Source organism: Schistocerca piceifrons, chromosome 2 (genome assembly GCF_021461385.2).
Source record: "Schistocerca piceifrons isolate TAMUIC-IGC-003096 chromosome 2, iqSchPice1.1, whole genome shotgun sequence".
Taxonomy (NCBI): domain Eukaryota; kingdom Metazoa; phylum Arthropoda; class Insecta; order Orthoptera; family Acrididae; genus Schistocerca; species Schistocerca piceifrons.
The window spans coordinates 255,028,661-255,051,160 of NC_060139.1; the positions used below are offsets into that span (position 1 = coordinate 255,028,661).

Here is a 22,500-nt window from a genome sequence, read left to right on the forward strand (position 1 = left end):
GGAAGCGCTACATCATTCACTCGGCAATGGCCATAATATCTTGAATACACTGGTTCTCAACCGATAAAGAGAAAATGAAAGAAAATGTCCGATTGCCGATGCGCAACCACTTTGGCCCCTGTCAGTACTTGGGCGGGTGAGCGCATGGGAACACAGGGTACTATTGGCAGTTTTACTTCCTATTTTTGTTTCTCCTTAGTTTTCGGAGCTGCAGCCCGATTCGGTCAGGGAGACGCCACCGTGAAATGAAGGGGCGTGCTGTGTGTCCATCGCCTAGCCTCACCTCTCTTTACCTCTCTCAGTCGTTTCTCGTGCTTGTCGTTTTGATATAGGCCGATTTGAGAGCGTCAGCTCTCGCGTCAGCCGAGCAAAGTCGAGACAAGTCGAGACACACTAAGGGCTGGTATGCAGCGAGTAGGAGGCCGGAAAAACAATAATTTAAGAGCGCGTGGCAAAAGTACTCATACGCGAAATTAAAAGCCTGCTGCGGTGGCCGGGAATCGAACCCGGATCAACTGCTTGGAAGGCAACTATGCTGACCATTACACCACCACCGCACAAGCGAGCGCCCCGCCTCCGCGCTGTGTCGGCTTCCCGCCTGTCGGCAGCGGCCGAAGGTGATCGTACCTGGCAGGCGCATTTCGAGGTAGGCTAGGGGAGCACATCCAGACGCATTCGGACAGCGTATCCGCGCACATTTCGCATCCTTTGGCAAGAGTCGGCGCCGGCGAGGACCGCGTTCTGGCGGCATTTTTAAGCAGTGCAGTGCAGGATTCAGCGTCTGCAGCATCTTCTCCACAGAATGCTACGGCGCTTGACGGCAGTCCCACTTTCCCTTGAGACATCTGCTCGGGAAGCAGCGTGAAGTTGCCGCTGGCCCCAGCATCGGTGGTTCAGTGGTAGAATGCTCGCCTGCCACGCGGGCGGCCCGGGTTCGATTCCCGGCCGATGCATCATTTTGCTTTTCCCGCGATAATGCTGCCGTGTGGCTTGCGCGCTTGAGATGCACGATCCGCAAGAATATATAGCTGGATTCCCTTGAGAAGAACCGAGAACGCAGCACTCGCCGGTCCCCACTAGGACGCTCGCATGATGTTCTGCAGACTAGCGTCGGCTTGGCCTCACAAGTTGCTGTGTCCAGGTGCCTCCGAGGCACTGAGCTTTAACGACAAGGAGTGCTGCCTATCGTTGCAACAGCTGCAGCAACACCGCAATCAACTGGGCCGGCAGTGCGCGTGTAGCAACAGAACACGTTACCCAGGAAGTACAGTGTCTCTACGTCTAATATTGGGTACGGTATTTACCCAGTTTCCAGGACCAGTGGTGCACCCGTGCCTCGGTAGCGCAGTAGGCAGCGCGTAAGTCTCATAATCTTAAGGTCGTGAGTTCGATCCTCACCCGGGGCATTTAATTTTCTGTGACTGATGGTGGCGCTGTTGCTAGGGCGCCAACGTAGTTCTTGTTTGTTATCCACAACTTTTCAACGCTTCAGCGGGAAAATGTTTACCTCCTGTTATTGCTACTTACAGCTTCCCTTTTCCTCTTCTCCCAGCAGAGCATGAAGCCAAAAGCATTGCTCTGCGGCGTTTGAGGTGCGCGCCTTGCCAGTCAGTCTGTGCAAAGATGCTCGCAAAGAGAGAAGGGCGCCGACGCGGCACTCGACACGAAATGCGACAAGCGACCGTACGAACGGTCGAACGAAACGGCCGCATCCGGTGTGGTCTAGTGGCTAGGATACCTGGCTTTCACCCAGGAGGCCCGGGTTCGATTCCCGGTACCGGAACGGAATTTTTTCCACACGAGTCGTGACAAGTTTGAGCTGTCCGAGCGGCCGTTTCCCGTCCTGCTCGCAATATAGCTACTGTTTCGTGACCGTCAGCAGAATATAGACTAGGGAAGCAGACGCACGACGACCATAGAAATGGTGTACGGCTTCATGCCACCAGTTTCCAGCGTAGGGCTGAGCAACTGCATCTGCTGGGGCCCGTTAGCTCAGTTGGTTAGAGCGTCGTGCTAATAACGCGAAGGTCGTGGGTTCGATCCCCCCACGGGCCACTGCTCTTTTACTACTACGAAAAGCAGCGCCGATTTCAGCTGGCGAGTGTGATGACCAAAAGATCATCACCCTGCGTGGAAGTTGACAGAGGATCCGAACCCGACTCGTCGGGAAGCGCTACATCATTCACTCGGCAATGGCCATAATATCTTGAATACACTGGTTCTCAACCGATAAAGAGAAAATGAAAGAAAATGTCCGATTGCCGATGCGCAACCACTTTGGCCCCTGTCAGTACTTGGGCGGGTGAGCGCATGGGAACACAGGGTACTATTGGCAGTTTTACTTCCTATTTTTGTTTCTCCTTAGTTTTCGGAGCTGCAGCCCGATTCGGTCAGGGAGACGCCACCGTGAAATGAAGGGGGCGTGCTGTGTGTCCATCGCCTAGCCTCACCTCTCTTTACCTCTCTCAGTCGTTTCTCGTGCTTGTCGTTTTGATATAGGCCGATTTGAGAGCGTCAGCTCTCGCGTCAGCCGAGCAAAGTCGAGACAAGTCGAGACACACTAAGGGCTGGTATGCAGCGAGTAGGAGGCCGGAAAAACAATAATTTAAGAGCGCGTGGCAAAAGTACTCATACGCGAAATTAAAAGCCTGCTGCGGTGGCCGGGAATCGAACCCGGATCAACTGCTTGGAAGGCAACTATGCTGACCATTACACCACCACCGCACAAGCGAGCGCCCCGCCTCCGCGCTGTGTCGGCTTCCCGCCTGTCGGCAGCGGCCGAAGGTGATCGTACCTGGCAGGCGCATTTCGAGGTAGGCTAGGGGAGCACATCCAGACGCATTCGGACAGCGTATCCGCGCACATTTCGCATCCTTTGGCAAGAGTCGGCGCCGGCGAGGACCGCGTTCTGGCGGCATTTTTAAGCAGTGCAGTGCAGGATTCAGCGTCTGCAGCATCTTCTCCACAGAATGCTACGGCGCTTGACGGCAGTCCCACTTTCCCTTGAGACATCTGCTCGGGAAGCAGCGTGAAGTTGCCGCTGGCCCCAGCATCGGTGGTTCAGTGGTAGAATGCTCGCCTGCCACGCGGGCGGCCCGGGTTCGATTCCCGGCCGATGCATCATTTTGCTTTTCCCGCGATAATGCTGCCGTGTGGCTTGCGCGCTTGAGATGCACGATCCGCAAGAATATATAGCTGGATTCCCTTGAGAAGAACCGAGAACGCAGCACTCGCCGGTCCCCACTAGGACGCTCGCATGATGTTCTGCAGACTAGCGTCGGCTTGGCCTCACAAGTTGCTGTGTCCAGGTGCCTCCGAGGCACTGAGCTTTAACGACAAGGAGTGCTGCCTATCGTTGCAACAGCTGCAGCAACACCGCAATCAACTGGGCCGGCAGTGCGCGTGTAGCAACAGAACACGTTACCCAGGAAGTACAGTGTCTCTACGTCTAATATTGGGTACGGTATTTACCCAGTTTCCAGGACCAGTGGTGCACCCGTGCCTCGGTAGCGCAGTAGGCAGCGCGTAAGTCTCATAATCTTAAGGTCGTGAGTTCGATCCTCACCCGGGGCATTTAATTTTCTGTGACTGATGGTGGCGCTGTTGCTAGGGCGCCAACGTAGTTCTTGTTTGTTATCCACAACTTTTCAACGCTTCAGCGGGAAAATGTTTACCTCCTGTTATTGCTACTTACAGCTTCCCTTTTCCTCTTCTCCCAGCAGAGCATGAAGCCAAAAGCATTGCTCTGCGGCGTTTGAGGTGCGCGCCTTGCCAGTCAGTCTGTGCAAAGATGCTCGCAAAGAGAGAAGGGCGCCGACGCGGCACTCGACACGAAATGCGACAAGCGACCGTACGAACGGTCGAACGAAACGGCCGCATCCGGTGTGGTCTAGTGGCTAGGATACCTGGCTTTCACCCAGGAGGCCCGGGTTCGATTCCCGGTACCGGAACGGAATTTTTTCCACACGAGTCGTGACAAGTTTGAGCTGTCCGAGCGGCCGTTTCCCGTCCTGCTCGCAATATAGCTACTGTTTCGTGACCGTCAGCAGAATATAGACTAGGGAAGCAGACGCACGACGACCATAGAAATGGTGTACGGCTTCATGCCACCAGTTTCCAGCGTAGGGCTGAGCAACTGCATCTGCTGGGGCCCGTTAGCTCAGTTGGTTAGAGCGTCGTGCTAATAACGCGAAGGTCGTGGGTTCGATCCCCCCACGGGCCACTGCTCTTTTACTACTACGAAAAGGCAGCGCCGATTTCAGCTGGCGAGTGTGATGACCAAAAGATCATCACCCTGCGTGGAAGTTGACAGAGGATCCGAACCCGACTCGTCGGGAAGCGCTACATCATTCACTCGGCAATGGCCATAATATCTTGAATACACTGGTTCTCAACCGATAAAGAGAAAATGAAAGAAAATGTCCGATTGCCGATGCGCAACCACTTTGGCCCCTGTCAGTACTTGGGCGGGTGAGCGCATGGGAACACAGGGTACTATTGGCAGTTTTACTTCCTATTTTTGTTTCTCCTTAGTTTTCGGAGCTGCAGCCCGATTCGGTCAGGGAGACGCCACCGTGAAATGAAGGGGGCGTGCTGTGTGTCCATCGCCTAGCCTCACCTCTCTTTACCTCTCTCAGTCGTTTCTCGTGCTTGTCGTTTTGATATAGGCCGATTTGAGAGCGTCAGCTCTCGCGTCAGCCGAGCAAAGTCGAGACAAGTCGAGACACACTAAGGGCTGGTATGCAGCGAGTAGGAGGCCGGAAAAACAATAATTTAAGAGCGCGTGGCAAAAGTACTCATACGCGAAATTAAAAGCCTGCTGCGGTGGCCGGGAATCGAACCCGGATCAACTGCTTGGAAGGCAACTATGCTGACCATTACACCACCACCGCACAAGCGAGCGCCCCGCCTCCGCGCTGTGTCGGCTTCCCGCCTGTCGGCAGCGGCCGAAGGTGATCGTACCTGGCAGGCGCATTTCGAGGTAGGCTAGGGGAGCACATCCAGACGCATTCGGACAGCGTATCCGCGCACATTTTGCATCCTTTGGCAAGAGTCGGCGCCGGCGAGGACCGCGTTCTGGCGGCATTTTTAAGCAGTGCAGTGCAGGATTCAGCGTCTGCAGCATCTTCTCCACAGAATGCTACGGCGCTTGACGGCAGTCCCACTTTCCCTTGAGACATCTGCTCGGGAAGCAGCGTGAAGTTGCCGCTGGCCCCAGCATCGGTGGTTCAGTGGTAGAATGCTCGCCTGCCACGCGGGCGGCCCGGGTTCGATTCCCGGCCGATGCATCATTTTGCTTTTCCCGCGATAATGCTGCCGTGTGGCTTGCGCGCTTGAGATGCACGATCCGCAAGAATATATAGCTGGATTCCCTTGAGAAGAACCGAGAACGCAGCACTCGCCGGTCCCCACTAGGACGCTCGCATGATGTTCTGCAGACTAGCGTCGGCTTGGCCTCACAAGTTGCTGTGTCCAGGTGCCTCCGAGGCACTGAGCTTTAACGACAAGGAGTGCTGCCTATCGTTGCAACAGCTGCAGCAACACCGCAATCAACTGGGCCGGCAGTGCGCGTGTAGCAACAGAACACGTTACCCAGGAAGTACAGTGTCTCTACGTCTAATATTGGGTACGGTATTTACCCAGTTTCCAGGACCAGTGGTGCACCCGTGCCTCGGTAGCGCAGTAGGCAGCGCGTAAGTCTCATAATCTTAAGGTCGTGAGTTCGATCCTCACCCGGGGCATTTAATTTTCTGTGACTGATGGTGGCGCTGTTGCTAGGGCGCCAACGTAGTTCTTGTTTGTTATCCACAACTTTTCAACGCTTCAGCGGGAAAATGTTTACCTCCTGTTATTGCTACTTACAGCTTCCCTTTTCCTCTTCTCCCAGCAGAGCATGAAGCCAAAAGCATTGCTCTGCGGCGTTTGAGGTGCGCGCCTTGCCAGTCAGTCTGTGCAAAGATGCTCGCAAAGAGAGAAGGGCGCCGACGCGGCACTCGACACGAAATGCGACAAGCGACCGTACGAACGGTCGAACGAAACGGCCGCATCCGGTGTGGTCTAGTGGCTAGGATACCTGGCTTTCACCCAGGAGGCCCGCGGTTCGATTCCCGGTACCGGAACGGAATTTTTTCCACACGAGTCGTGACAAGTTTGAGCTGTCCGAGCGGCCGTTTCCCGTCCTGCTCGCAATATAGCTACTGTTTCGTGACCGTCAGCAGAATATAGACTAGGGAAGCAGACGCACGACGACCATAGAAATGGTGTACGGCTTCATGCCACCAGTTTCCAGCGTAGGGCTGAGCAACTGCATCTGCTGGGGCCCGTTAGCTCAGTTGGTTAGAGCGTCGTGCTAATAACGCGAAGGTCGTGGGTTCGATCCCCCCACGGGCCACTGCTCTTTTACTACTACGAAAAGGCAGCGCCGATTTCAGCTGGCGAGTGTGATGACCAAAAGATCATCACCCTGCGTGGAAGTTGACAGAGGATCCGAACCCGACTCGTCGGGAAGCGCTACATCATTCACTCGGCAATGGCCATAATATCTTGAATACACTGGTTCTCAACCGATAAAGAGAAAATGAAAGAAAATGTCCGATTGCCGATGCGCAACCACTTTGGCCCCTGTCAGTACTTGGGCGGGTGAGCGCATGGGAACACAGGGTACTATTGGCAGTTTTACTTCCTATTTTTGTTTCTCCTTAGTTTTCGGAGCTGCAGCCCGATTCGGTCAGGGAGACGCCACCGTGAAATGAAGGGGGCGTGCTGTGTGTCCATCGCCTAGCCTCACCTCTCTTTACCTCTCTCAGTCGTTTCTCGTGCTTGTCGTTTTGATATAGGCCGATTTGAGAGCGTCAGCTCTCGCGTCAGCCGAGCAAAGTCGAGACAAGTCGAGACACACTAAGGGCTGGTATGCAGCGAGTAGGAGGCCGGAAAAACAATAATTTAAGAGCGCGTGGCAAAAGTACTCATACGCGAAATTAAAAGCCTGCTGCGGTGGCCGGGAATCGAACCCGGATCAACTGCTTGGAAGGCAACTATGCTGACCATTACACCACCACCGCACAAGCGAGCGCCCCGCCTCCGCGCTGTGTCGGCTTCCCGCCTGTCGGCAGCGGCCGAAGGTGATCGTACCTGGCAGGCGCATTTCGAGGTAGGCTAGGGGAGCACATCCAGACGCATTCGGACAGCGTATCCGCGCACATTTCGCATCCTTTGGCAAGAGTCGGCGCCGGCGAGGACCGCGTTCTGGCGGCATTTTTAAGCAGTGCAGTGCAGGATTCAGCGTCTGCAGCATCTTCTCCACAGAATGCTACGGCGCTTGACGGCAGTCCCACTTTCCCTTGAGACATCTGCTCGGGAAGCAGCGTGAAGTTGCCGCTGGCCCCAGCATCGGTGGTTCAGTGGTAGAATGCTCGCCTGCCACGCGGGCGGCCCGGGTTCGATTCCCGGCCGATGCATCATTTTGCTTTTCCCGCGATAATGCTGCCGTGTGGCTTGCGCGCTTGAGATGCACGATCCGCAAGAATATATAGCTGGATTCCCTTGAGAAGAACCGAGAACGCAGCACTCGCCGGTCCCCACTAGGACGCTCGCATGATGTTCTGCAGACTAGCGTCGGCTTGGCCTCACAAGTTGCTGTGTCCAGGTGCCTCCGAGGCACTGAGCTTTAACGACAAGGAGTGCTGCCTATCGTTGCAACAGCTGCAGCAACACCGCAATCAACTGGGCCGGCAGTGCGCGTGTAGCAACAGAACACGTTACCCAGGAAGTACAGTGTCTCTACGTCTAATATTGGGTACGGTATTTACCCAGTTTCCAGGACCAGTGGTGCACCCGTGCCTCGGTAGCGCAGTAGGCAGCGCGTAAGTCTCATAATCTTAAGGTCGTGAGTTCGATCCTCACCCGGGGCATTTAATTTTCTGTGACTGATGGTGGCGCTGTTGCTAGGGCGCCAACGTAGTTCTTGTTTGTTATCCACAACTTTTCAACGCTTCAGCGGGAAAATGTTTACCTCCTGTTATTGCTACTTACAGCTTCCCTTTTCCTCTTCTCCCAGCAGAGCATGAAGCCAAAAGCATTGCTCTGCGGCGTTTGAGGTGCGCGCCTTGCCAGTCAGTCTGTGCAAAGATGCTCGCAAAGAGAGAAGGGCGCCGACGCGGCACTCGACACGAAATGCGACAAGCGACCGTACGAACGGTCGAACGAAACGGCCGCATCCGGTGTGGTCTAGTGGCTAGGATACCTGGCTTTCACCCAGGAGGCCCGGGTTCGATTCCCGGTACCGGAACGGAATTTTTTCCACACGAGTCGTGACAAGTTTGAGCTGTCCGAGCGGCCGTTTCCCGTCCTGCTCGCAATATAGCTACTGTTTCGTGACCGTCAGCAGAATATAGACTAGGGAAGCAGACGCACGACGACCATAGAAATGGTGTACGGCTTCTTCATGCCACCAGTTTCCAGCGTAGGGCTGAGCAACTGCATCTGCTGGGGCCCGTTAGCTCAGTTGGTTAGAGCGTCGTGCTAATAACGCGAAGGTCGTGGGTTCGATCCCCCACGGGCCACTGCTCTTTTACTACTACGAAAAGGCAGCGCCGATTTCAGCTGGCGAGTGTGATGACCAAAAGATCATCACCCTGCGTGGAAGTTGACAGAGGATCCGAACCCGACTCGTCGGGAAGCGCTACATCATTCACTCGGCAATGGCCATAATATCTTGAATACACTGGTTCTCAACCGATAAAGAGAAAATGAAAGAAAATGTCCGATTGCCGATGCGCAACCACTTTGGCCCCTGTCAGTACTTGGGCGGGTGAGCGCATGGGAACACAGGGTACTATTGGCAGTTTTACTTCCTATTTTTGTTTCTCCTTAGTTTTCGGAGCTGCAGCCCGATTCGGTCAGGGAGACGCCACCGTGAAATGAAGGGGGCGTGCTGTGTGTCCATCGCCTAGCCTCACCTCTCTTTACCTCTCTCAGTCGTTTCTCGTGCTTGTCGTTTTGATATAGGCCGATTTGAGAGCGTCAGCTCTCGCGTCAGCCGAGCAAAGTCGAGACAAGTCGAGACACACTAAGGGCTGGTATGCAGCGAGTAGGAGGCCGGAAAAACAATAATTTAAGAGCGCGTGGCAAAAGTACTCATACGCGAAATTAAAAGCCTGCTGCGGTGGCCGGGAATCGAACCCGGATCAACTGCTTGGAAGGCAACTATGCTGACCATTACACCACCACCGCACAAGCGAGCGCCCCGCCTCCGCGCTGTGTCGGCTTCCCGCCTGTCGGCAGCGGCCGAAGGTGATCGTACCTGGCAGGCGCATTTCGAGGTAGGCTAGGGGAGCACATCCAGACGCATTCGGACAGCGTATCCGCGCACATTTCGCATCCTTTGGCAAGAGTCGGCGCCGGCGAGGACCGCGTTCTGGCGGCATTTTTAAGCAGTGCAGTGCAGATTCAGCGTCTGCAGCATCTTCTCCACAGAATGCTACGGCGCTTGACGGCAGTCCCACTTTCCCTTGAGACATCTGCTCGGGAAGCAGCGTGAAGTTGCCGCTGGCCCCAGCATCGGTGGTTCAGTGGTAGAATGCTCGCCTGCCACGCGGGCGGCCCGGGTTCGATTCCCGGCCGATGCATCATTTTGCTTTTCCCGCGATAATGCTGCCGTGTGGCTTGCGCGCTTGAGATGCACGATCCGCAAGAATATATAGCTGGATTCCCCTTGAGAAGAACCGAGAACGCAGCACTCGCCGGTCCCCACTAGGACGCTCGCATGATGTTCTGCAGACTAGCGTCGGCTTGGCCTCACAAGTTGCTGTGTCCAGGTGCCTCCGAGGCACTGAGCTTTAACGACAAGGAGTGCTGCCTATCGTTGCAACAGCTGCAGCAACACCGCAATCAACTGGGCCGGCAGTGCGCGTGTAGCAACAGAACACGTTACCCAGGAAGTACAGTGTCTCTACGTCTAATATTGGGTACGGTATTTACCCAGTTTCCAGGACCAGTGGTGCACCCGTGCCTCGGTAGCGCAGTAGGCAGCGCGTAAGTCTCATAATCTTAAGGTCGTGAGTTCGATCCTCACCCGGGGCATTTAATTTTCTGTGACTGATGGTGGCGCTGTTGCTAGGGCGCCAACGTAGTTCTTGTTTGTTATCCACAACTTTTCAACGCTTCAGCGGGAAAATGTTTACCTCCTGTTATTGCTACTTACAGCTTCCCTTTTCCTCTTCTCCCAGCAGAGCATGAAGCCAAAAGCATTGCTCTGCGGCGTTTGAGGTGCGCGCCTTGCCAGTCAGTCTGTGCAAAGATGCTCGCAAAGAGAGAAGGGCGCCGACGCGGCACTCGACACGAAATGCGACAAGCGACCGTACGAACGGTCGAACGAAAACGGCCGCATCCGTGTGGTCTAGTGGCTAGGATACCTGGCTTTCACCCAGGAGGCCCGGGTTCGATTCCCGGTACCGGAACGGAATTTTTTCCACACGAGTCGTGACAAGTTTGAGCTGTCCGAGCGGCCGTTTCCCGTCCTGCTCGCAATATAGCTACTGTTTCGTGACCGTCAGCAGAATATAGACTAGGGAAGCAGACGCACGACGACCATAGAAATGGTGTACGGCTTCATGCCACCAGTTTCCAGCGTAGGGCTGAGCAACTGCATCTGCTGGGGCCGTTAGCTCAGTTGGTTAGAGCGTCGTGCTAATAACGCGAAGGTCGTGGGTTCGATCCCCCCACGGGCCACTGCTCTTTTACTACTACGAAAAGGCAGCGCCGATTTCAGCTGGCGAGTGTGATGACCAAAAGATCATCACCCTGCGTGGAAGTTGACAGAGGATCCGAACCCGACTCGTCGGGAAGCGCTACATCATTCACTCGGCAATGGCCATAATATCTTGAATACACTGGTTCTCAACCGATAAAGAGAAAATGAAAGAAAATGTCCGATTGCCGATGCGCAACCACTTTGGCCCCTGTCAGTACTTGGGCGGGTGAGCGCATGGGAACACAGGGTACTATTGGCAGTTTTACTTCCTATTTTTGTTTCTCCTTAGTTTTCGGAGCTGCAGCCCGATTCGGTCAGGGAGACGCCACCGTGAAATGAAGGGGGCGTGCTGTGTGTCCATCGCCTAGCCTCACCTCTCTTTACCTCTCTCAGTCGTTTCTCGTGCTTGTCGTTTTGATATAGGCCGATTTGAGAGCGTCAGCTCTCGCGTCAGCCGAGCAAAGTCGAGACAAGTCGAGACACACTAAGGGCTGGTATGCAGCGAGTAGGAGGCCGGAAAAACAATAATTTAAGAGCGCGTGGCAAAAGTACTCATACGCGAAATTAAAAGCCTGCTGCGGTGGCCGGGAATCGAACCCGGATCAACTGCTTGGAAGGCAACTATGCTGACCATTACACCACCACCGCACAAGCGAGCGCCCCGCCTCCGCGCTGTGTCGGCTTCCCGCCTGTCGGCAGCGGCCGAAGGTGATCGTACCTGGCAGGCGCATTTCGAGGTAGGCTAGGGGAGCACATCCAGACGCATTCGGACAGCGTATCCGCGCACATTTCGCATCCTTTGGCAAGAGTCGGCGCCGGCGAGGACCGCGTTCTGGCGGCATTTTTAAGCAGTGCAGTGCAGGATTCAGCGTCTGCAGCATCTTCTCCACAGAATGCTACGGCGCTTGACGGCAGTCCCACTTTCCCTTGAGACATCTGCTCGGGAAGCAGCGTGAAGTTGCCGCTGGCCCAGCATCGGTGGTTCAGTGGTAGAATGCTCGCCTGCCACGCGGGCGGCCCGGGTTCGATTCCGGCCGATGCATCATTTTGCTTTTCCCGCGATAATGCTGCCGTGTGGCTTGCGCGCTTGAGATGCACGATCCGCAAGAATATATAGCTGGATTCCCTTGAGAAGAACCGAGAACGCAGCACTCGCCGGTCCCCACTAGGACGCTCGCATGATGTTCTGCAGACTAGCGTCGGCTTGGCCTCACAAGTTGCTGTGTCCAGGTGCCTCCGAGGCACTGAGCTTTAACGACAAGGAGTGCTGCCTATCGTTGCAACAGCTGCAGCAACACCGCAATCAACTGGGCCGGCAGTGCGCGTGTAGCAACAGAACACGTTACCCAGGAAGTACAGTGTCTCTACGTCTAATATTGGGTACGGTATTTACCCAGTTTCCAGGACCAGTGGTGCACCCGTGCCTCGGTAGCGCAGTAGGCAGCGCGTAAGTCTCATAATCTTAAGGTCGTGAGTTCGATCCTCACCCGGGGCATTTAATTTTCTGTGACTGATGGTGGCGCTGTTGCTAGGGCGCCAACGTAGTTCTTGTTTGTTATCCACAACTTTTCAACGCTTCAGCGGGAAAATGTTTACCTCCTGTTATTGCTACTTACAGCTTCCCTTTTCCTCTTCTCCCAGCAGAGCATGAAGCCAAAAGCATTGCTCTGCGGCGTTTGAGGGTGCGCGCCTTGCCAGTCAGTCTGTGCAAAGATGCTCGCAAAGAGAGAAGGGCGCCGACGCGGCACTCGACACGAAATGCGACAAGCGACCGTACGAACGGTCGAACGAAACGGCCGCATCCGGTGTGGTCTAGTGGCTAGGATACCTGGCTTTCACCCAGGAGGCCCGGGTTCGATTCCCGGTACCGGAACGGAATTTTTTCCACACGAGTCGTGACAAGTTTGAGCTGTCCGAGCGGCCGTTTCCCGTCCTGCTCGCAATATAGCTACTGTTTCGTGACCGTCAGCAGAATATAGACTAGGGAAGCAGACGCACGACGACCATAGAAATGGTGTACGGCTTCATGCCACCAGTTTCCAGCGTAGGGCTGAGCAACTGCATCTGCTGGGGCCCGTTAGCTCAGTTGGTTAGAGCGTCGTGCTAATAACGCGAAGGTCGTGGGTTCGATCCCCCCACGGGCCACTGCTCTTTTACTACTACGAAAAGGCAGCGCCGATTTCAGCTGGCGAGTGTGATGACCAAAAGATCATCACCCTGCGTGGAAGTTGACAGAGGATCCGAACCCGACTCGTCGGGAAGCGCTACATCATTCACTCGGCAATGGCCATAATATCTTGAATACACTGGTTCTCAACCGATAAAGAGAAAATGAAAGAAAATGTCCGATTGCCGATGCGCAACCACTTTGGCCCCTGTCAGTACTTGGGCGGGTGAGCGCATGGGAACACAGGGTACTATTGGCAGTTTTACTTCCTATTTTTGTTTCTCCTTAGTTTTCGGAGCTGCAGCCCGATTCGGTCAGGGAGACGCCACCGTGAAATGAAGGGGGCGTGCTGTGTGTCCATCGCCTAGCCTCACCTCTCTTTACCTCTCTCAGTCGTTTCTCGTGCTTGTCGTTTTGATATAGGCCGATTTGAGAGCGTCAGCTCTCGCGTCAGCCGAGCAAAGTCGAGACAAGTCGAGACACACTAAGGGCTGGTATGCAGCGAGTAGGAGGCCGGAAAAACAATAATTTAAGAGCGCGTGGCAAAGTACTCATACGCGAAATTAAAAGCCTGCTGCGGTGGCCGGGAATCGAACCCGGATCAACTGCTTGGAAGGCAACTATGCTGACCATTACACCACCACCGCACAAGCGAGCGCCCCGCCTCCGCGCTGTGTCGGCTTCCCGCCTGTCGGCAGCGGCCGAAGGTGATCGTACCTGGCAGGCGCATTTCGAGGTAGGCTAGGGGAGCACATCCAGACGCATTCGGACAGCGTATCCGCGCACATTTCGCATCCTTTGGCAAGAGTCGGCGCCGGCGAGGACCGCGTTCTGGCGGCATTTTTAAGCAGTGCAGTGCAGGATTCAGCGTCTGCAGCATCTTCTCCACAGAATGCTACGGCGCTTGACGGCAGTCCCACTTTCCCTTGAGACATCTGCTCGGGAAGCAGCGTGAAGTTGCCGCTGGCCCCAGCATCGGTGGTTCAGTGGTAGAATGCTCGCCTGCCACGCGGGCGGCCCGGGTTCGATTCCCGGCCGATGCATCATTTTGCTTTTCCCGCGATAATGCTGCCGTGTGGCTTGCGCGCTTGAGATGCACGATCCGCAAGAATATATAGCTGGATTCCCTTGAGAAGAACCGAGAACGCAGCACTCGCCGGTCCCCACTAGGACGCTCGCATGATGTTCTGCAGACTAGCGTCGGCTTGGCCTCACAAGTTGCTGTGTCCAGGTGCCTCCGAGGCACTGAGCTTTAACGACAAGGAGTGCTGCCTATCGTTGCAACAGCTGCAGCAACACCGCAATCAACTGGGCCGGCAGTGCGCGTGTAGCAACAGAACACGTTACCCAGGAAGTACAGTGTCTCTACGTCTAATATTGGGTACGGTATTTACCCAGTTTCCAGGACCAGTGGTGCACCCGTGCCTCGGTAGCGCAGTAGGCAGCGCGTAAGTCTCATAATCTTAAGGTCGTGAGTTCGATCCTCACCCGGGGCATTTAATTTTCTGTGACTGATGGTGGCGCTGTTGCTAGGGCGCCAACGTAGTTCTTGTTTGTTATCCACAACTTTTCAACGCTTCAGCGGGAAAATGTTTACCTCCTGTTATTGCTACTTACAGCTTCCCTTTTCCTCTTCTCCCAGCAGAGCATGAAGCCAAAAGCATTGCTCTGCGGCGTTTGAGGTGCGCGCCTTGCCAGTCAGTCTGTGCAAAGATGCTCGCAAAGAGAGAAGGGCGCCGACGCGGCACTCGACACGAAATGCGACAAGCGACCGTACGAACGGTCGAACGAAACGGCCGCATCCGGTGTGGTCTAGTGGCTAGGATACCTGGCTTTCACCCAGGAGGCCCGGGTTCGATTCCCGGTACCGGAACGGAATTTTTTCCACACGAGTCGTGACAAGTTTGAGCTGTCCGAGCGGCCGTTTCCCGTCCTGCTCGCAATATAGCTACTGTTTCGTGACCGTCAGCAGAATATAGACTAGGGAAGCAGACGCACGACGACCATAGAAATGGTGTACGGCTTCATGCCACCAGTTTCCAGCGTAGGGCTGAGCAACTGCATCTGCTGGGGCCCGTTAGCTCAGTTGGTTAGAGCGTCGTGCTAATAACGCGAAGGTCGTGGGTTCGATCCCCCCACGGGCCACTGCTCTTTTACTACTACGAAAAGGCAGCGCCGATTTCAGCTGGCGAGTGTGATGACCAAAAGATCATCACCCTGCGTGGAAGTTGACAGAGGATCCGAACCCGACTCGTCGGGAAGCGCTACATCATTCACTCGGCAATGGCCATAATATCTTGAATACACTGGTTCTCAACCGATAAAGAGAAAATGAAAGAAAATGTCCGATTGCCGATGCGCAACCACTTTGGCCCCTGTCAGTACTTGGGCGGGTGAGCGCATGGGAACACAGGGTACTATTGGCAGTTTTACTTCCTATTTTTGTTTCTCCTTAGTTTTCGGAGCTGCAGCCCGATTCGGTCAGGGAGACGCCACCGTGAAATGAAGGGGGCGTGCTGTGTGTCCATCGCCTAGCCTCACCTCTCTTTACCTCTCTCAGTCGTTTCTCGTGCTTGTCGTTTTGATATAGGCCGATTTGAGAGCGTCAGCTCTCGCGTCAGCCGAGCAAAGTCGAGACAAGTCGAGACACACTAAGGGCTGGTATGCAGCGAGTAGGAGGCCGGAAAAACAATAATTTAAGAGCGCGTGGCAAAAGTACTCATACGCGAAATTAAAAGCCTGCTGCGGTGGCCGGGAATCGAACCCGGATCAACTGCTTGGAAGGCAACTATGCTGACCATTACACCACCACCGCACAAGCGAGCGCCCCGCCTCCGCGCTGTGTCGGCTTCCCGCCTGTCGGCAGCGGCCGAAGGTGATCGTACCTGGCAGGCGCATTTCGAGGTAGGCTAGGGGAGCACATCCAGACGCATTCGGACAGCGTATCCGCGCACATTTCGCATCCTTTGGCAAGAGTCGGCGCCGGCGAGGACCGCGTTCTGGCGGCATTTTTAAGCAGTGCAGTGCAGGATTCAGCGTCTGCAGCATCTTCTCCACAGAATGCTACGGCGCTTGACGGCAGTCCCACTTTCCCTTGAGACATCTGCTCGGGAAGCAGCGTGAAGTTGCCGCTGGCCCCAGCATCGGTGGTTCAGTGGTAGAATGCTCGCCTGCCACGCGGGCGGCCCGGGTTCGATTCCCGGCCGATGCATCATTTTGCTTTTCCCGCGATAATGCTGCCGTGTGGCTTGCGCGCTTGAGATGCACGATCCGCAAGAATATATAGCTGGATTCCCTTGAGAAGAACCGAGAACGCAGCACTCGCCGGTCCCCACTAGGACGCTCGCATGATGTTCTGCAGACTAGCGTCGGCTTGGCCTCACAAGTTGCTGTGTCCAGGTGCCTCCGAGGCACTGAGCTTTAACGACAAGGAGTGCTGCCTATCGTTGCAACAGCTGCAGCAACACCGCAATCAACTGGGCCGGCAGTGCGCGTGTAGCAACAGAACACGTTACCCAGGAAGTACAGTGTCTCTACGTCTAATATTGGGTACGGTATTTACCCAGTTTCCAGGACCAGTGGTGCACCCGTGCCTCGGTAGCGCAGTAGGCAGCGCGTAAGTCTCATAATCTTAAGGTCGTGAGTTCGATCCTCACCCGGGGCATTTAATTTTCTGTGACTGATGGTGGCGCTGTTGCTAGGGCGCCAACGTAGTTCTTGTTTGTTATCCACAACTTTTCAACGCTTCAGCGGGAAAATGTTTACCTCCTGTTATTGCTACTTACAGCTTCCCTTTTCCTCTTCTCCCAGCAGAGCATGAAGCCAAAAGCATTGCTCTGCGGCGTTTGAGGTGCGCGCCTTGCCAGTCAGTCTGTGCAAAGATGCTCGCAAAGAGAGAAGGGCGCCGACGCGGCACTCGACACGAAATGCGACAAGCGACCGTACGAACGGTCGAACGAAACGGCCGCATCCGGTGTGGTCTAGTGGCTAGGATACCTGGCTTTCACCCAGGAGGCCCGGGTTCGATTCCCGGTACCGGAACGGAATTTTTTCCACACGAGTCGTGACAAGTTTGAGCTGTCCGAGCGGCCGTTTCCCGTCCTGCTCGCAATATAGCTACTGTTTCGTGACCGTCAGCAGAATATAGACTAGGGAAGCAGACGCACGACGACCATAGAAATGGTGTACGGCTTCATGCCACCAGTTTCCAGCGTAGGGCTGAGCAACTGCATCTGCTGGGGCCCGTTAGCTCAGTTGGTTAGAGCGTCGTGCTAATAACGCGAAGGTCGTGGGTTCGATCCCCCCACGGGCCACTGCTCTTTTACTACTACGAAAAGGCAGCGCCGATTTCAGCTGGCGAGTGTGATGACCAAAAGATCATCACCCTGCGTGGAAGTTGACAGAGGATCCGAACCCGACTCGTCGGGAAGCGCTACATCATTCACTCGGCAATGGCCATAATATCTTGAATACACTGGTTCTCAACCGATAAAGAGAAAATGAAAGAAAATGTCCGATTGCCGATGCGCAACCACTTTGGCCCCTGTCAGTACTTGGGCGGGTGAGCGCATGGGAACACAGGGTACTATTGGCAGTTTTACTTCCTATTTTTGTTTCTCCTTAGTTTTCGGAGCTGCAGCCCGATTCGGTCAGGGAGACGCCACCGTGAAATGAAGGGGGCGTGCTGTGTGTCCATCGCCTAGCCTCACCTCTCTTTACCTCTCTCAGTCGTTTCTCGTGCTTGTCGTTTTGATATAGGCCGATTTGAGAGCGTCAGCTCTCGCGTCAGCCGAGCAAAGTCGAGACAAGTCGAGACACACTAAGGGCTGGTATGCAGCGAGTAGGAGGCCGGAAAAACAATAATTTAAGAGCGCGTGGCAAAAGTACTCATACGCGAAATTAAAAGCCTGCTGCGGTGGCCGGGAATCGAACCCGGATCAACTGCTTGGAAGGCAACTATGCTGACCATTACACCACCACCGCACAAGCGAGCGCCCCGCCTCCGCGCTGTGTCGGCTTCCCGCCTGTCGGCAGCGGCCGAAGGTGATCGTACCTGGCAGGCGCATTTCGAGGTAGGCTAGGGGAGCACATCCAGACGCATTCGGACAGCGTATCCGCGCACATTTCGCATCCTTTGGCAAGAGTCGGCGCCGGCGAGGACCGCGTTCTGGCGGCATTTTTAAGCAGTGCAGTGCAGGATTCAGCGTCTGCAGCATCTTCTCCACAGAATGCTACGGCGCTTGACGGCAGTCCCACTTTCCCTTGAGACATCTGCTCGGGAAGCAGCGTGAAGTTGCCGCTGGCCCCAGCATCGGTGGTTCAGTGGTAGAATGCTCGCCTGCCACGCGGGCGGCCCGGGTTCGATTCCCGGCCGATGCATCATTTTGCTTTTCCCGCGATAATGCTGCCGTGTGGCTTGCGCGCTTGAGATGCACGATCCGCAAGAATATATAGCTGGATTCCCTTGAGAAGAACCGAGAACGCAGCACTCGCCGGTCCCCACTAGGACGCTCGCATGATGTTCTGCAGACTAGCGTCGGCTTGGCCTCACAAGTTGCTGTGTCCAGGTGCCTCCGAGGCACTGAGCTTTAACGACAAGGAGTGCTGCCTATCGTTGCAACAGCTGCAGCAACACCGCAATCAACTGGGCCGGCAGTGCGCGTGTAGCAACAGAACACGTTACCCAGGAAGTACAGTGTCTCTACGTCTAATATTGGGTACGGTATTTACCCAGTTTCCAGGACCAGTGGTGCACCCGTGCCTCGGTAGCGCAGTAGGCAGCGCGTAAGTCTCATAATCTTAAGGTCGTGAGTTCGATCCTCACCCGGGGCATTTAATTTTCTGTGACTGATGGTGGCGCTGTTGCTAGGGCGCCAACGTAGTTCTTGTTTGTTATCCACAACTTTTCAACGCTTCAGCGGGAAAATGTTTACCTCCTGTTATTGCTACTTACAGCTTCCCTTTTCCTCTTCTCCCAGCAGAGCATGAAGCCAAAAGCATTGCTCTGCGGCGTTTGAGGTGCGCGCCTTGCCAGTCAGTCTGTGCAAAGATGCTCGCAAAGAGAGAAGGGCGCCGACGCGGCACTCGACACGAAATGCGACAAGCGACCGTACGAACGGTCGAACGAAACGGCCGCATCCGGTGTGGTCTAGTGGCTAGGATACCTGGCTTTCACCCAGGAGGCCCGGGTTCGATTCCCGGTACCGGAACGGAATTTTTTCCACACGAGTCGTGACAAGTTTGAGCTGTCCGAGCGGCCGTTTCCCGTCCTGCTCGCAATATAGCTACTGTTTCGTGACCGTCAGCAGAATATAGACTAGGGAAGCAGACGCACGACGACCATAGAAATGGTGTACGGCTTCATGCCACCAGTTTCCAGCGTAGGGCTGAGCAACTGCATCTGCTGGGGCCCGTTAGCTCAGTTGGTTAGAGCGTCGTGCTAATAACGCGAAGGTCGTGGGTTCGATCCCCCCACGGGCCACTGCTCTTTTACTACTACGAAAAGGCAGCGCCGATTTCAGCTGGCGAGTGTGATGACCAAAAGATCATCACCCTGCGTGGAAGTTGACAGAGGATCCGAACCCGACTCGTCGGGAAGCGCTACATCATTCACTCGGCAATGGCCATAATATCTTGAATACACTGGTTCTCAACCGATAAAGAGAAAATGAAAGAAAATGTCCGATTGCCGATGCGCAACCACTTTGGCCCCTGTCAGTACTTGGGCGGGTGAGCGCATGGGAACACAGGGTACTATTGGCAGTTTTACTTCCTATTTTTGTTTCTCCTTAGTTTTCGGAGCTGCAGCCCGATTCGGTCAGGGAGACGCCACCGTGAAATGAAGGGGGCGTGCTGTGTGTCCATCGCCTAGCCTCACCTCTCTTTACCTCTCTCAGTCGTTTCTCGTGCTTGTCGTTTTGATATAGGCCGATTTGAGAGCGTCAGCTCTCGCGTCAGCCGAGCAAAGTCGAGACAAGTCGAGACACACTAAGGGCTGGTATGCAGCGAGTAGGAGGCCGGAAAAACAATAATTTAAGAGCGCGTGGCAAAAGTACTCATACGCGAAATTAAAAGCCTGCTGCGGTGGCCGGGAATCGAACCCGGATCAACTGCTTGGAAGGCAACTATGCTGACCATTACACCACCACCGCACAAGCGAGCGCCCCGCCTCCGCGCTGTGTCGGCTTCCCGCCTGTCGGCAGCGGCCGAAGGTGATCGTACCTGGCAGGCGCATTTCGAGGTAGGCTAGGGGAGCACATCCAGACGCATTCGGACAGCGTATCCGCGCACATTTCGCATCCTTTGGCAAGAGTCGGCGCCGGCGAGGACCGCGTTCTGGCGGCATTTTTAAGCAGTGCAGTGCAGGATTCAGCGTCTGCAGCATCTTCTCCACAGAATGCTACGGCGCTTGACGGCAGTCCCACTTTCCCTTGAGACATCTGCTCGGGAAGCAGCGTGAAGTTGCCGCTGGCCCCAGCATCGGTGGTTCAGTGGTAGAATGCTCGCCTGCCACGCGGGCGGCCCGGGTTCGATTCCCGGCCGATGCATCATTTTGCTTTTCCCGCGATAATGCTGCCGTGTGGCTTGCGCGCTTGAGATGCACGATCCGCAAGAATATATAGCTGGATTCCCTTGAGAAGAACCGAGAACGCAGCACTCGCCGGTCCCCACTAGGACGCTCGCATGATGTTCTGCAGACTAGCGTCGGCTTGGCCTCACAAGTTGCTGTGTCCAGGTGCCTCCGAGGCACTGAGCTTTAACGACAAGGAGTGCTGCCTATCGTTGCAACAGCTGCAGCAACACCGCAATCAACTGGGCCGGCAGTGCGCGTGTAGCAACAGAACACGTTACCCAGGAAGTACAGTGTCTCTACGTCTAATATTGGGTACGGTATTTACCCAGTTTCCAGGACCAGTGGTGCACCCGTGCCTCGGTAGCGCAGTAGGCAGCGCGTAAGTCTCATAATCTTAAGGTCGTGAGTTCGATCCTCACCCGGGGCATTTAATTTTCTGTGACTGATGGTGGCGCTGTTGCTAGGGCGCCAACGTAGTTCTTGTTTGTTATCCACAACTTTTCAACGCTTCAGCGGGAAAATGTTTACCTCCTGTTATTGCTACTTACAGCTTCCCTTTTCCTCTTCTCCCAGCAGAGCATGAAGCCAAAAGCATTGCTCTGCGGCGTTTGAGGTGCGCGCCTTGCCAGTCAGTCTGTGCAAAGATGCTCGCAAAGAGAGAAGGGCGCCGACGCGGCACTCGACACGAAATGCGACAAGCGACCGTACGAACGGTCGAACGAAACGGCCGCATCCGGTGTGGTCTAGTGGCTAGGATACCTGGCTTTCACCCAGGAGGCCCGGGTTCGATTCCCGGTACCGGAACGGAATTTTTTCCACACGAGTCGTGACAAGTTTGAGCTGTCCGAGCGGCCGTTTCCCGTCCTGCTCGCAATATAGCTACTGTTTCGTGACCGTCAGCAGAATATAGACTAGGGAAGCAGACGCACGACGACCATAGAAATGGTGTACGGCTTCATGCCACCAGTTTCCAGCGTAGGGCTGAGCAACTGCATCTGCTGGGGCCCGTTAGCTCAGTTGGTTAGAGCGTCGTGCTAATAACGCGAAGGTCGTGGGTTCGATCCCCCCACGGGCCACTGCTCTTTTACTACTACGAAAAGGCAGCGCCGATTTCAGCTGGCGAGTGTGATGACCAAAAGATCATCACCCTGCGTGGAAGTTGACAGAGGATCCGAACCCGACTCGTCGGGAAGCGCTACATCATTCACTCGGCAATGGCCATAATATCTTGAATACACTGGTTCTCAACCGATAAAGAGAAAATGAAAGAAAATGTCCGATTGCCGATGCGCAACCACTTTGGCCCCTGTCAGTACTTGGGCGGGTGAGCGCATGGGAACACAGGGTACTATTGGCAGTTTTACTTCCTATTTTTGTTTCTCCTTAGTTTTCGGAGCTGCAGCCCGATTCGGTCAGGGAGACGCCACCGTGAAATGAAGGGGGCGTGCTGTGTGTCCATCGCCTAGCCTCACCTCTCTTTACCTCTCTCAGTCGTTTCTCGTGCTTGTCGTTTTGATATAGGCCGATTTGAGAGCGTCAGCTCTCGCGTCAGCCGAGCAAAGTCGAGACAAGTCGAGACACACTAAGGGCTGGTATGCAGCGAGTAGGAGGCCGGAAAAACAATAATTTAAGAGCGCGTGGCAAAAGTACTCATACGCGAAATTAAAAGCCTGCTGCGGTGGCCGGGAATCGAACCCGGATCAACTGCTTGGAAGGCAACTATGCTGACCATTACACCACCACCGCACAAGCGAGCGCCCCGCCTCCGCGCTGTGTCGGCTTCCCGCCTGTCGGCAGCGGCCGAAGGTGATCGTACCTGGCAGGCGCATTTCGAGGTAGGCTAGGGGAGCACATCCAGACGCATTCGGACAGCGTATCCGCGCACATTTCGCATCCTTTGGCAAGAGTCGGCGCCGGCGAGGACCGCGTTCTGGCGGCATTTTTAAGCAGTGCAGTGCAGGATTCAGCGTCTGCAGCATCTTCTCCACAGAATGCTACGGCGCTTGACGG

At 55.1% G+C, this 22,500-nt stretch overlaps 51 non-coding genes across 51 annotated transcripts; 40 read left to right on the forward strand and 11 right to left on the reverse strand.

Annotated features, from left to right (window-relative positions):
- Positions 1-485: 485 nt before the first annotated feature.
- On the reverse strand, positions 486-557 carry Trnag-ucc. Its single transcript has one exon. It is a non-coding gene; the product is annotated as a tRNA-Gly (tRNA).
- A 325-nt stretch (positions 558-882) lies between these two features.
- Positions 883-953, forward strand: Trnag-gcc. Its single transcript has one exon. It is a non-coding gene; the product is annotated as a tRNA-Gly (tRNA).
- A 380-nt stretch (positions 954-1,333) lies between these two features.
- Trnam-cau lies at positions 1,334-1,406 on the forward strand. The gene has a single exon. It is a non-coding gene; the product is annotated as a tRNA-Met (tRNA).
- Positions 1,407-1,711: 305 nt separating this feature from the next.
- Positions 1,712-1,783, forward strand: Trnae-uuc. Its single transcript has one exon. It is a non-coding gene; the product is annotated as a tRNA-Glu (tRNA).
- Positions 1,784-1,981: 198 nt separating this feature from the next.
- On the forward strand, positions 1,982-2,055 carry Trnai-aau. Its single transcript has one exon. It is a non-coding gene; the product is annotated as a tRNA-Ile (tRNA).
- A 597-nt stretch (positions 2,056-2,652) lies between these two features.
- Trnag-ucc lies at positions 2,653-2,724 on the reverse strand. The gene has a single exon. It is a non-coding gene; the product is annotated as a tRNA-Gly (tRNA).
- A 325-nt stretch (positions 2,725-3,049) lies between these two features.
- Trnag-gcc lies at positions 3,050-3,120 on the forward strand. Its single transcript has one exon. It is a non-coding gene; the product is annotated as a tRNA-Gly (tRNA).
- Positions 3,121-3,500: 380 nt separating this feature from the next.
- Positions 3,501-3,573, forward strand: Trnam-cau. The gene has a single exon. It is a non-coding gene; the product is annotated as a tRNA-Met (tRNA).
- A 305-nt stretch (positions 3,574-3,878) lies between these two features.
- Positions 3,879-3,950, forward strand: Trnae-uuc. The gene has a single exon. It is a non-coding gene; the product is annotated as a tRNA-Glu (tRNA).
- A 198-nt stretch (positions 3,951-4,148) lies between these two features.
- Positions 4,149-4,222, forward strand: Trnai-aau. Its single transcript has one exon. It is a non-coding gene; the product is annotated as a tRNA-Ile (tRNA).
- A 598-nt stretch (positions 4,223-4,820) lies between these two features.
- Trnag-ucc lies at positions 4,821-4,892 on the reverse strand. Its single transcript has one exon. It is a non-coding gene; the product is annotated as a tRNA-Gly (tRNA).
- A 325-nt stretch (positions 4,893-5,217) lies between these two features.
- Trnag-gcc lies at positions 5,218-5,288 on the forward strand. The gene has a single exon. It is a non-coding gene; the product is annotated as a tRNA-Gly (tRNA).
- Positions 5,289-5,668: 380 nt separating this feature from the next.
- Trnam-cau lies at positions 5,669-5,741 on the forward strand. The gene has a single exon. It is a non-coding gene; the product is annotated as a tRNA-Met (tRNA).
- Positions 5,742-6,046: 305 nt separating this feature from the next.
- Positions 6,047-6,119, forward strand: Trnae-uuc. The gene has a single exon. It is a non-coding gene; the product is annotated as a tRNA-Glu (tRNA).
- Positions 6,120-6,317: 198 nt separating this feature from the next.
- On the forward strand, positions 6,318-6,391 carry Trnai-aau. The gene has a single exon. It is a non-coding gene; the product is annotated as a tRNA-Ile (tRNA).
- Positions 6,392-6,989: 598 nt separating this feature from the next.
- Positions 6,990-7,061, reverse strand: Trnag-ucc. The gene has a single exon. It is a non-coding gene; the product is annotated as a tRNA-Gly (tRNA).
- Positions 7,062-7,386: 325 nt separating this feature from the next.
- Trnag-gcc lies at positions 7,387-7,457 on the forward strand. Its single transcript has one exon. It is a non-coding gene; the product is annotated as a tRNA-Gly (tRNA).
- Positions 7,458-7,837: 380 nt separating this feature from the next.
- On the forward strand, positions 7,838-7,910 carry Trnam-cau. Its single transcript has one exon. It is a non-coding gene; the product is annotated as a tRNA-Met (tRNA).
- A 305-nt stretch (positions 7,911-8,215) lies between these two features.
- On the forward strand, positions 8,216-8,287 carry Trnae-uuc. The gene has a single exon. It is a non-coding gene; the product is annotated as a tRNA-Glu (tRNA).
- A 201-nt stretch (positions 8,288-8,488) lies between these two features.
- Positions 8,489-8,561, forward strand: Trnai-aau. The gene has a single exon. It is a non-coding gene; the product is annotated as a tRNA-Ile (tRNA).
- Positions 8,562-9,159: 598 nt separating this feature from the next.
- Positions 9,160-9,231, reverse strand: Trnag-ucc. The gene has a single exon. It is a non-coding gene; the product is annotated as a tRNA-Gly (tRNA).
- A 324-nt stretch (positions 9,232-9,555) lies between these two features.
- On the forward strand, positions 9,556-9,626 carry Trnag-gcc. Its single transcript has one exon. It is a non-coding gene; the product is annotated as a tRNA-Gly (tRNA).
- Positions 9,627-10,007: 381 nt separating this feature from the next.
- Trnam-cau lies at positions 10,008-10,080 on the forward strand. The gene has a single exon. It is a non-coding gene; the product is annotated as a tRNA-Met (tRNA).
- A 300-nt stretch (positions 10,081-10,380) lies between these two features.
- On the forward strand, positions 10,381-10,457 carry Trnae-uuc. Its single transcript has one exon. It is a non-coding gene; the product is annotated as a tRNA-Glu (tRNA).
- A 197-nt stretch (positions 10,458-10,654) lies between these two features.
- Trnai-aau lies at positions 10,655-10,728 on the forward strand. The gene has a single exon. It is a non-coding gene; the product is annotated as a tRNA-Ile (tRNA).
- Positions 10,729-11,326: 598 nt separating this feature from the next.
- Trnag-ucc lies at positions 11,327-11,398 on the reverse strand. Its single transcript has one exon. It is a non-coding gene; the product is annotated as a tRNA-Gly (tRNA).
- A 324-nt stretch (positions 11,399-11,722) lies between these two features.
- Positions 11,723-11,792, forward strand: Trnag-gcc. Its single transcript has one exon. It is a non-coding gene; the product is annotated as a tRNA-Gly (tRNA).
- A 380-nt stretch (positions 11,793-12,172) lies between these two features.
- On the forward strand, positions 12,173-12,245 carry Trnam-cau. Its single transcript has one exon. It is a non-coding gene; the product is annotated as a tRNA-Met (tRNA).
- A 306-nt stretch (positions 12,246-12,551) lies between these two features.
- Trnae-uuc lies at positions 12,552-12,623 on the forward strand. Its single transcript has one exon. It is a non-coding gene; the product is annotated as a tRNA-Glu (tRNA).
- A 198-nt stretch (positions 12,624-12,821) lies between these two features.
- Trnai-aau lies at positions 12,822-12,895 on the forward strand. Its single transcript has one exon. It is a non-coding gene; the product is annotated as a tRNA-Ile (tRNA).
- Positions 12,896-13,492: 597 nt separating this feature from the next.
- On the reverse strand, positions 13,493-13,564 carry Trnag-ucc. The gene has a single exon. It is a non-coding gene; the product is annotated as a tRNA-Gly (tRNA).
- A 325-nt stretch (positions 13,565-13,889) lies between these two features.
- Positions 13,890-13,960, forward strand: Trnag-gcc. The gene has a single exon. It is a non-coding gene; the product is annotated as a tRNA-Gly (tRNA).
- Positions 13,961-14,340: 380 nt separating this feature from the next.
- Trnam-cau lies at positions 14,341-14,413 on the forward strand. Its single transcript has one exon. It is a non-coding gene; the product is annotated as a tRNA-Met (tRNA).
- A 305-nt stretch (positions 14,414-14,718) lies between these two features.
- On the forward strand, positions 14,719-14,790 carry Trnae-uuc. The gene has a single exon. It is a non-coding gene; the product is annotated as a tRNA-Glu (tRNA).
- Positions 14,791-14,988: 198 nt separating this feature from the next.
- Positions 14,989-15,062, forward strand: Trnai-aau. Its single transcript has one exon. It is a non-coding gene; the product is annotated as a tRNA-Ile (tRNA).
- A 598-nt stretch (positions 15,063-15,660) lies between these two features.
- Trnag-ucc lies at positions 15,661-15,732 on the reverse strand. The gene has a single exon. It is a non-coding gene; the product is annotated as a tRNA-Gly (tRNA).
- Positions 15,733-16,057: 325 nt separating this feature from the next.
- Positions 16,058-16,128, forward strand: Trnag-gcc. The gene has a single exon. It is a non-coding gene; the product is annotated as a tRNA-Gly (tRNA).
- A 380-nt stretch (positions 16,129-16,508) lies between these two features.
- On the forward strand, positions 16,509-16,581 carry Trnam-cau. The gene has a single exon. It is a non-coding gene; the product is annotated as a tRNA-Met (tRNA).
- Positions 16,582-16,886: 305 nt separating this feature from the next.
- Positions 16,887-16,958, forward strand: Trnae-uuc. The gene has a single exon. It is a non-coding gene; the product is annotated as a tRNA-Glu (tRNA).
- A 198-nt stretch (positions 16,959-17,156) lies between these two features.
- Positions 17,157-17,230, forward strand: Trnai-aau. Its single transcript has one exon. It is a non-coding gene; the product is annotated as a tRNA-Ile (tRNA).
- A 598-nt stretch (positions 17,231-17,828) lies between these two features.
- Positions 17,829-17,900, reverse strand: Trnag-ucc. The gene has a single exon. It is a non-coding gene; the product is annotated as a tRNA-Gly (tRNA).
- A 325-nt stretch (positions 17,901-18,225) lies between these two features.
- Trnag-gcc lies at positions 18,226-18,296 on the forward strand. Its single transcript has one exon. It is a non-coding gene; the product is annotated as a tRNA-Gly (tRNA).
- Positions 18,297-18,676: 380 nt separating this feature from the next.
- Trnam-cau lies at positions 18,677-18,749 on the forward strand. Its single transcript has one exon. It is a non-coding gene; the product is annotated as a tRNA-Met (tRNA).
- Positions 18,750-19,054: 305 nt separating this feature from the next.
- On the forward strand, positions 19,055-19,126 carry Trnae-uuc. The gene has a single exon. It is a non-coding gene; the product is annotated as a tRNA-Glu (tRNA).
- A 198-nt stretch (positions 19,127-19,324) lies between these two features.
- Trnai-aau lies at positions 19,325-19,398 on the forward strand. Its single transcript has one exon. It is a non-coding gene; the product is annotated as a tRNA-Ile (tRNA).
- Positions 19,399-19,996: 598 nt separating this feature from the next.
- On the reverse strand, positions 19,997-20,068 carry Trnag-ucc. Its single transcript has one exon. It is a non-coding gene; the product is annotated as a tRNA-Gly (tRNA).
- A 325-nt stretch (positions 20,069-20,393) lies between these two features.
- On the forward strand, positions 20,394-20,464 carry Trnag-gcc. The gene has a single exon. It is a non-coding gene; the product is annotated as a tRNA-Gly (tRNA).
- A 380-nt stretch (positions 20,465-20,844) lies between these two features.
- Trnam-cau lies at positions 20,845-20,917 on the forward strand. Its single transcript has one exon. It is a non-coding gene; the product is annotated as a tRNA-Met (tRNA).
- Positions 20,918-21,222: 305 nt separating this feature from the next.
- On the forward strand, positions 21,223-21,294 carry Trnae-uuc. Its single transcript has one exon. It is a non-coding gene; the product is annotated as a tRNA-Glu (tRNA).
- A 198-nt stretch (positions 21,295-21,492) lies between these two features.
- On the forward strand, positions 21,493-21,566 carry Trnai-aau. Its single transcript has one exon. It is a non-coding gene; the product is annotated as a tRNA-Ile (tRNA).
- Positions 21,567-22,164: 598 nt separating this feature from the next.
- Trnag-ucc lies at positions 22,165-22,236 on the reverse strand. The gene has a single exon. It is a non-coding gene; the product is annotated as a tRNA-Gly (tRNA).
- Positions 22,237-22,500: the final 264 nt, after the last annotated feature.